The sequence below is a fragment of the Schistocerca americana genome, chromosome 6 (genome assembly GCF_021461395.2).
Source record: "Schistocerca americana isolate TAMUIC-IGC-003095 chromosome 6, iqSchAmer2.1, whole genome shotgun sequence".
NCBI classification, from domain to species: Eukaryota; Metazoa; Arthropoda; class Insecta; order Orthoptera; family Acrididae; genus Schistocerca; species Schistocerca americana.
In genome coordinates this window covers 170,908,261-170,916,728 of record NC_060124.1, presented here as the reverse complement: position 1 = coordinate 170,916,728, position 8,468 = coordinate 170,908,261, and the positions used below count along the sequence as shown (strand labels likewise).

The window sequence follows — 8,468 nt, the reverse complement described above, 5'->3', positions numbered from 1 at the left end:
ATTCTTTCCTGTGATTAGATATTTTCATTTGGAGAGATAACAATGTTAATAATTGTCGTTTCAGTATGTCCAAGACTTAAATATTTTGTTATTGAGTGTCAAAAGTAATTGAACATGATTGTTGTTTAACAGTTGATTAATTATATGTAGAAAAAAAAGGGAATAGCTGTGTTGTCTTTCTAGAATAGATCCCAAACTTTCACTTTTATTAATTCATGCATTCTAGATAAGTGACAGCAGCATTTCTAATTATTTTGGTTATGATCTGCACCTGACATTAGCTGTCTTACAGAGTCAGGGTCATATTTACTTAGAATGTCTATTTGACACCCTGGGCTTGAGAAAACAATTCAGATTTTTCGTCCATTTGTGTGCCAAGTGGTAAGCTAAGTTTGCACACATTAGTACACTCACTGTGCAGATACAAAGGTTGGGCGTACAATGACAGGAAGTTATTTGTGCCCCACCATACAGCTTTTTGGGTCACTTGGTGAGGCAGCTTTCATCACTGGTGAAGCTGTACCTCCACTTTGGTGGGTATTGCAGCAGTGATGAGACCAGCCACAGGTGTTGTTAGTCTTCTGTAGCGTATAAAAAAGTTCCTGTTCACGGAATGAGTCAGTTATGCAGAGATTAGGAAACAGCGTTCTCACCTCAATTTGGTGGCCAGATGGAGTGCGGGATTATTGTGTCTAGTTGATTGCATGATGTGGCTCTAGGGCCAACAAGAATACCGTCAGATAACATGCTGGGAAAGTCAATGTTTATTCAAATGTAAAATAATAAAAATTTAAAATTCTTTAAAGCTTTTTCAAAATTTTCTGTATATTGTCTCAATCGCATTTAACAAAAAAATTTTGCACCAAGAGATGAGCAGTTTCGGTAGTTTAACTTCCATCTTCGATCACATGTAGTATCATAATGCACCCACAGTGTGCGACACTGTGCATAGTCCATAACATTATTGTTTTAAATCTTGAGGTAAGAGAGAATATATGGCAAATTTTCAAAAAACAGTTTTAAGGTGGTTTATAGAAAGTTTCTGATTTTTTCATAATTTTGCTTTTGATTATCTGGTTATGATCCCTTTCTCGTATTATGACAATGTCAGATATACTCAAGTCCACATATTACAAAATAGATTCGCATTTTGTGACTCAGGATCGACGGCAGCTATTTGTGATAGATGGAGTCTTGTGCCATACTGGGACTCGAACCAAGATTTCCCACTTATGGCAAGGGATAGCCTTGACCACTTTGGCTGTCTGAGCACGTCTGCAAGATCGACGCAAACTGCCATATGTCATGGAATCCACAACCCTTATGCTAGCTCATTTAGTGATTCCTGCACACGGAGAGACAGATATCAGTCATTTTAGAACGTCTAGGCAGGGACACCTCAATAATGGTTACAACGTCTGTTTTTATACAGTGTTCGTATAGTGGAAGTCTGAAGGACACTGGAATGTGAACATACAGATACTGTGTAAAGAATGTTGCGTGGGTTGCAAAATAAACAAAATAAGAATACGTATGCTTAGCTTAGCGATTGACATAAGGAACCTCGCAAGATTCAGTTCCAAGAAGTGTGTGTGTGTGTGTGTGTGTGTGTGTGTGTGTGTGTCAATTCCTAAGGGACCAAATTACTGACGTCATCGGTCCCTAGACTTACACGCTACTGAAACTAACTTATGCTAGGAACAACACACACACCCATGCCCGACTAGGACCACCGACGGGAGAGGCCGCGCAATCCGTGACATGGCGCCCTAGACCACGTGGCCACTGCGCGCGACTTCCAAGAAGTAAAGACACGCGAATATTAATAGAAAAATAAAAAAAAACGGTGTTGTACAACAATGAATCAGAAGACGTGAATACTGAAATTGGAGTAAATAAGATAAAACAATCACAAATCAAGTATCTAGATAGAGAGATTACTGAAAATCGAAGAAGTAGAAAAGGTACAAAGAGATTAGGGAAGCAAAGGTAACTTTTGAGAATAAAAGAGAAATATATTGTTCAAAAATTGGTTGATAGCTTTATCTGAAGCGCAGCAGTTTAAGGCTGTGTGGTGTTGTCTTGAAGATATGTATTGAAGATAATATGATCGGATGTAGTCACTATCCAGGAAGTATTTCAAAGAAATGGTGAGGAAATAACAATAAGAAAAGAGTGGAAGGAACATGCCATACCTTGTAAAGATTGTAAGGAGGCAATACAAGGAATGATGAGCGAGGAAGACCCAGACTGAGCACATGTAAAAAATACAATGTTTGTAACGTGTGGAAGAAGCCGCGAAAGTTACTGCTTCCCCTACCTTTACGATGAATGGCACCGCAGTGCGTGTAAATAATCAAGTGTAAAACAACAAAAGGACTTAATTTTATACACGAAATTCCGTACCCATTATAATCCCTTCCTGGAAATTTATTTGCAATCCAAAATTTACTTTTTCATTATTTTTATGCAAAATGTTTAGCATTATTGCAGTGTAAGTAACGTAAAAATTCGAAATAGAAAAGGCTTCAGCACGATGACTCAACCACATGACCACCGAACAGTCGTTCTGCAATCTTTCTGCAACGTCAGCGCTGTTGGCCGGAAACTAATCTCGCATAAATGCCTCATGCAGACCCGCATAAAGAGTGCTGTTGCTTCTAAAGGCTTGGCCATCTGAAGCTGGCGCTTCTGTCACTTTCATTTCTGGTGCAGCCTGCATAAATCTTAAGTACTGACGAAATGGACTATAGGGAGTAACCTCGTCATCTCAGAGTAGCACTTGCAACCTACGACCTCAATTATTTCCTGGATGTATTCCAATCTCCACCTTCCTCTACCGTTTTTGTCCTCTTCAGCTCCCTCTGCTACTATTGAAGTTATTCCCTAATGTATTAACAGATGTCCTATTATCTTCTCCCTTCTCCTTGTCAGTATTTTCCGTATATTCCATTCCTCTCCGGTTCTGCACAGAACCGCTTCATTCCTTACCCTACCAGTCACCGAGCGAGGTGGCACAGTTGTTGAGTATCACACTGGACTCGTATTTGGGTGGGGGGGGGGGGGGACGCTTCGAAACCGCGTCCGGCCATACTGATTTAGGTTTTCTGTAATTTCCCTAAATCGCTTCAGGCAAATGCCGGGACGGCTCCTTTGAAAGAACAAGGCCGTATGCCTTCCCCATCCTTCCCTACCCCGACTGATCCGATAATCTCGCTCTCTGGCCCTCTCCCCCAAATCAACCAACCAACCAAACTTATCAGTCCATCTAAGTTTCAACCTTTCGCCTGTAACACCACATCTAAAATGCTTCGATTCGGCTCTGTTCCGGTTTTCCTACAGTCCATGTATCACCACCATACGATGCTGTGCTCCAAATGTACATTCCTAGAAATTTCTTCCCCACATCAAGGCCTATGTTTGATACCTCATTATTTTGCTGCCTTGGTAGCAGAATTTCTAAACTTCATCTACTTCGTGACTATCAATCCTGATGTTAAGTTTCTTGCTTTTCTCATTTCTGCTACTTCTCATTACTTTCGTCTTTCTTCGATATACTCTCAATCAATATTCCGTACTAATTAGACTGTTCATTCTATTCTGCAGATCATTTAATTCCTCTTCACTTTCACTGAGGATAGCAATGTCATCAGCGGATAGTATTAATGATATACTATCACCTCGAATTTCAATTCTACTCTGGAACCTTTTTTTATTTCACTCATTGCACCTACGATGTATAGATTGAACAGTAGGGGCGAAAGACTACATCGCTGTCTAATACCACTTTTAATCCGAGCAGGTCAACAAATCCAATGAACGTGTCTTGATTTATCTTCAGTCTTTCTTCCATTATCTACCGCAACGTCATAATTGCCTTCACCTTTCCTAAAGCCAAACTGATAGGCATCTAACACATCCTCAGAGGCAAACTGATAGTCAGCTAACACATCCTCAAAGCCAAACTGATAGTCATCTAACACATCTTCAATTTTCTTTTCTACTTTTCTTTATATTTGTCTCTTCAGCAACTTGGGTGTATGAGCTGCTAACCTGATTGTGCGATAATTCTTGCACTTGGCAGGTCTTGCAGTCTTCACAGTTGTATGGATGATATTTTTCCGAAAGTCAGAGAGTATCTCCCCATGTTCATATATTTTGCTCATCAACGTAAATAGTCGTTTTGTTGCCACTTCGCATAATTATTTTAGTAATTCTGATGGAATGTTATCTATATCTTCCACCTCATTTGATCTGAAGTCTCCTAAAGCTGTTTTAAATTCTGATTCCAATACTGGATCCCCAGTATTTCTGTATCAGCCCCTGTTTCTTCTTCTGTCACATGAGACAAATCTTCACCTCATACAGGCCTTTAAAGTAACCTTTCCGCCTATCCGCTCTCCCCTAGTGAGATGTAATCTGCAGGAATGTAGCATTGGTTGCTATAGCCAGAGATGCTACAACAGTACGTATTGGAAGTTCTTCATGGGATCCATTATTTATACTCTCTATTTGGTCTTGAGGACATCAGTCTCGCGTCGCATACTGAGTGTGGCCTACATTATCTGGAACGGCCCCAAGCGGCTGTGAACCGGAGCGGGTCATGCATTGCAGCTGTCCGCAGCGGCTTATAGGCGCTGTGGATCACCTAAGCCGCGATAGCTGCCGGGGCAATTAATCCGGAGACGGGGCTGGATGCAATAGTGGGTGGCGTGTTATCTGGGCTGCGCCGGCGTGTCTGGTCCCGGGGACTCGACTGCGTCCGGTAGGCGCCAGTCGGCAGTCGCCGCCACACACGCACGCCGCCAGCTGGAGGGCGCTTAACGTCCGCCAGATTAAGGGCTACTGGGAGAGAGCGAGGCAAAAGGGGTGAGGAGGAAGGGGAGGGGAAGGGTGGGAGGGAGGGAGTGGGGACTGCTAGCGCTCGATATCTGCAACTGGGTCAGACGGCCGCTGGATCCGCGCCACAAGTGCCTGCTCGGCGAAATAGGCGCGCCAGCGGCGGCGCAGATCCTCGTCGGCTGCCCTAAACTAGCGCGCTAAATCACCAGAATGGCCGGCACTGAGGAAAAAAAAAAGAATTAAATAATCAGAACTCTCTGACTTCCTAGCCTCTAACACAATCTGTAATTACAGTTTAAAACGTGGCTGTTACTCAGAAACCGTATACTAGTTTCACAACAGGGTTATACAGCCAACCGGTTGGAAACTACCGTTTGGTGCATTGACCTAGGTTTCGACCCCTACTAAGGACGTCTTCGTCAAGATGAAATTTTGGTAAACCGTAAAATTACATTCGGAAAAAAGTATGGTCCGAATTTAGAGCAGCCATGCTCAAGACAAAAATAAAGTAAAACGTTCCAGCCTTTGCCACGTGTTCCTAGGAAGAACATCCGACAAGGGTGTCCGCCCCCGGTAGCTGAGAGGTCAGCGCGACAGAATGTCAATCCTAAGGGCCTGGGTTCGAGTCACAGCTGGGTCGGAGATTTTTGTCTGCTCAGGGACTGGGTGTTGTGTTGTCCTAATCATCATCATTTCATCCCCATCGACGCGAAAGTCGCCGAAGTGGCATCAAATCGAAATACTTGCGTCCGGCGAACGTCTACTCGGCGAGAGGCCCTAGTCAGAAGACATTTATTTATTTATTTCTGATAGGGATAAACGACGGCTGCAATGAAAAGTTCAGTGTAAAGGATGTTACTTACAGAAGAAGAAGCACTCCGTCTTCAGGCCACAAGTGGCCCATCGTGACCATCCGACCGCCGTGTCATTCTCAGATGAGGATGCGGATAGGAGGGGAGTGTGGTCAGCACATCGCTCTCCCCGTCGTTATGATGGTTTTCTTTGGCTGGTTCAAATGGCTCTGAGCACTATGGGACTTAACTTCTGTGGTCATCAATCCCCTAGAACTTAGAACTACTTAAACCTAACTAACCTAAGGACTTCACACACATCCATGCCCGAGGCAGGATTCGAACCTGCGACCGTAGCAGTCGCGCGGTTCCGGACTGAGCGCCTTAACCGTGAGACCACCGCGGCCGGCTGGTTTTCTTTGACCGCAGCCGCAACTATTCTGTCAAGTAGCTCCTCAGTTGGCATCACGAGGCTGAGTGAACCCCGAAAAATGGCAACAACACATGGCGGCCCGGATGGTCACCCATCCAAGTGCCGACCACGCCCGACAGCGATTAACTTCGGTGATCTCACGGGGACCGGTGTATCCACTGCGGCAAGGCCGTTGCCAAAGGGTCTTACTTACAACACCGTTAAAAAGCTATCATACGTATCACATCAGATGTTGTTTCTAACTAGGCACTCGTGGCAGAGCCTTGACAGTTTATAATGCTAATAGTGCGTTAAAGAACTTTCAAATTCCCTGATAACCGAACTTCTCGTCCTGTCACAGGGAAGCCAAGTATAACGCAACCGCGGAATGTTAAACGCCAAAAATGATATAAACCTTCTGTATAGCGTTACCCTTTGGGAGGAATTTTGAAACTGTCCGTGTGTTAACCTAATGGACAGAGGGTATCGAACCTGAATTTCGTACTATGGCAATTACAAGAAAGCAGAAAGACTTTAATTTTGAAAGAAAAGAAAGCAATAAAGGTCCCTTAAATGAAACAATAAACGGTCACCAACCTAATTAGGCATAATACCGCGAAAACATTATTTTCAATGGATTTAAATATATCCTTGCAAAAGGGACTTTCATAAATTCCGCCTTAGTAAAGTGCAATGAACAGACACAACTACCAGGCGAAATGCGCAATGGATAGCACTAGCTATTAATAACATAGGTTAGCAATCACAGAAATGTAAAAGAGACTTTGCTCCTGTTAATTATAATTTCTAACTCAACCATTAATTTATTCAGCACAAAATGTTCTCAAAGGCCTCATGAAATTAAGCGCACCTGACAAGAGTTCAAGTTTGACTAACACATACACATCACAAATGCAATAAATTAACACTGTACTAAGACATTTTATTTTCTCTCTACAGTGGAAATGTTCCAGATTTCATTAACAAGAACCATATTCAAATTAACTTTCTCCTACTAGCAAAGGTTAAAGTGGGGGCCCCCTTAAACTGTCCGTTCCTTTATAAGCAAGTATGCACACATTTCAGAAACAATTTTCATCGCATTAGTACCAACTTCCATCCCTAGTTGACATTATTTATCTTTCAATGCTTTATAGCAATGTAAAGAAATACGTTCAAGGTAAAGTAAAGTTTCTAATAGGTTTAGCATTATGTGCCTTTTTCATTACTTGAGAAGCAAGTGATTTTAACTATCAGTATTTATACTCTTTAGTACTAAACTTTGGCACAATCAGCGTAGCAGCAACTGAAAGTAAAATAACGCTTTTTAAGGAGTCGGAAATAACGTGCCTCTCTTCTTATCTGTGAAAGAAATGATTTAAGTAGGAACTTTTATGTGCTTTGAAACTGAAATTTAGGCTCATTGAAATAGAAACAAGTTATTGTTCTTTCGTAAACAGGATACTCGTTCTTAAACACGTTTGGGAAAGGATCCTACTCGGTATCATGAAGAGGACAGTTTCAAATTTCAAACACGAATTCTGCAACACTTGAATTTTCTTGCAAAAGCACACACAGGTTTACAGGATCACACTGGTGTACATGTCTGATCTCTAAAGTTGATGAGGCAGTGACGCAATAGTGGTGGCAATCACGTGGCGGCTCTCTGGTCTAACTTCTAGCGGATTTATACTCTAATTAATTCTTCTTGGCAACGTATTAGTCATTTTTAGAGCCATCCCAAATGCGAGAGCACCATTTTACAGCCGGAACCACATCCGAGGCCATTCCATCAGAAATTCAGTTTCTCAATGCCTCACTTGGCACCTGTGGTGTTGACTGCAGAACTGCTGGCCACTGACTGACTGACTAACTCCCTCTCTTGCCGCCCAGATTGACCGCCACTTCCACCTTTTCTCGCGCGCCAAGCCCCTTCCGTAGCAGAGGGGGTTCCCTACGTCTTTTCTATTTCACAATACAAGATCCCTAAGTACGAACCAGTTTTCTACATGCAATTTTGTTTTTAGAAACAGACATATTTTATAATATTACATCATTTAAACACACCGTTAAGTATTTACAAAGTATACATCACAAATTTCCATTTCCCTCCAACAATTCAAAGATCTTAGTTCATACAGAATAAAGACCTCATAATAAAATTACACTGTACTAGTTACTCACAATCGTAATGGTGTTACAAGTTTTATTTTATTTTTGACTTGAGCAAACCTGCTCTAACCTCGGACCACTGGTTTTTCGTAATGTCATTTTACGGTTTATCAAAATTTCATTCTGATGAAGACACTCTTTGTAAGTGTCGAACCTTAGGTCGTTTACCAAACAGTAATTTGTAACCGGTTAGCTGTATAATCCTACGTTGAATCTGAAATTAACGAAGTTTCATTCTGACGCCCTAATGA

The 8,468-nt window shown here is 42.1% G+C and overlaps 1 pseudogene; it reads right to left on the bottom strand.

Annotated features, from left to right (window-relative positions):
- Window positions 1-6,125: 6,125 nt before the first annotated feature.
- On the bottom strand, window positions 6,126-6,243 carry LOC124620584 (annotated as a pseudogene).
- Between the last annotated feature and the right edge of the window lie 2,225 nt (window positions 6,244-8,468).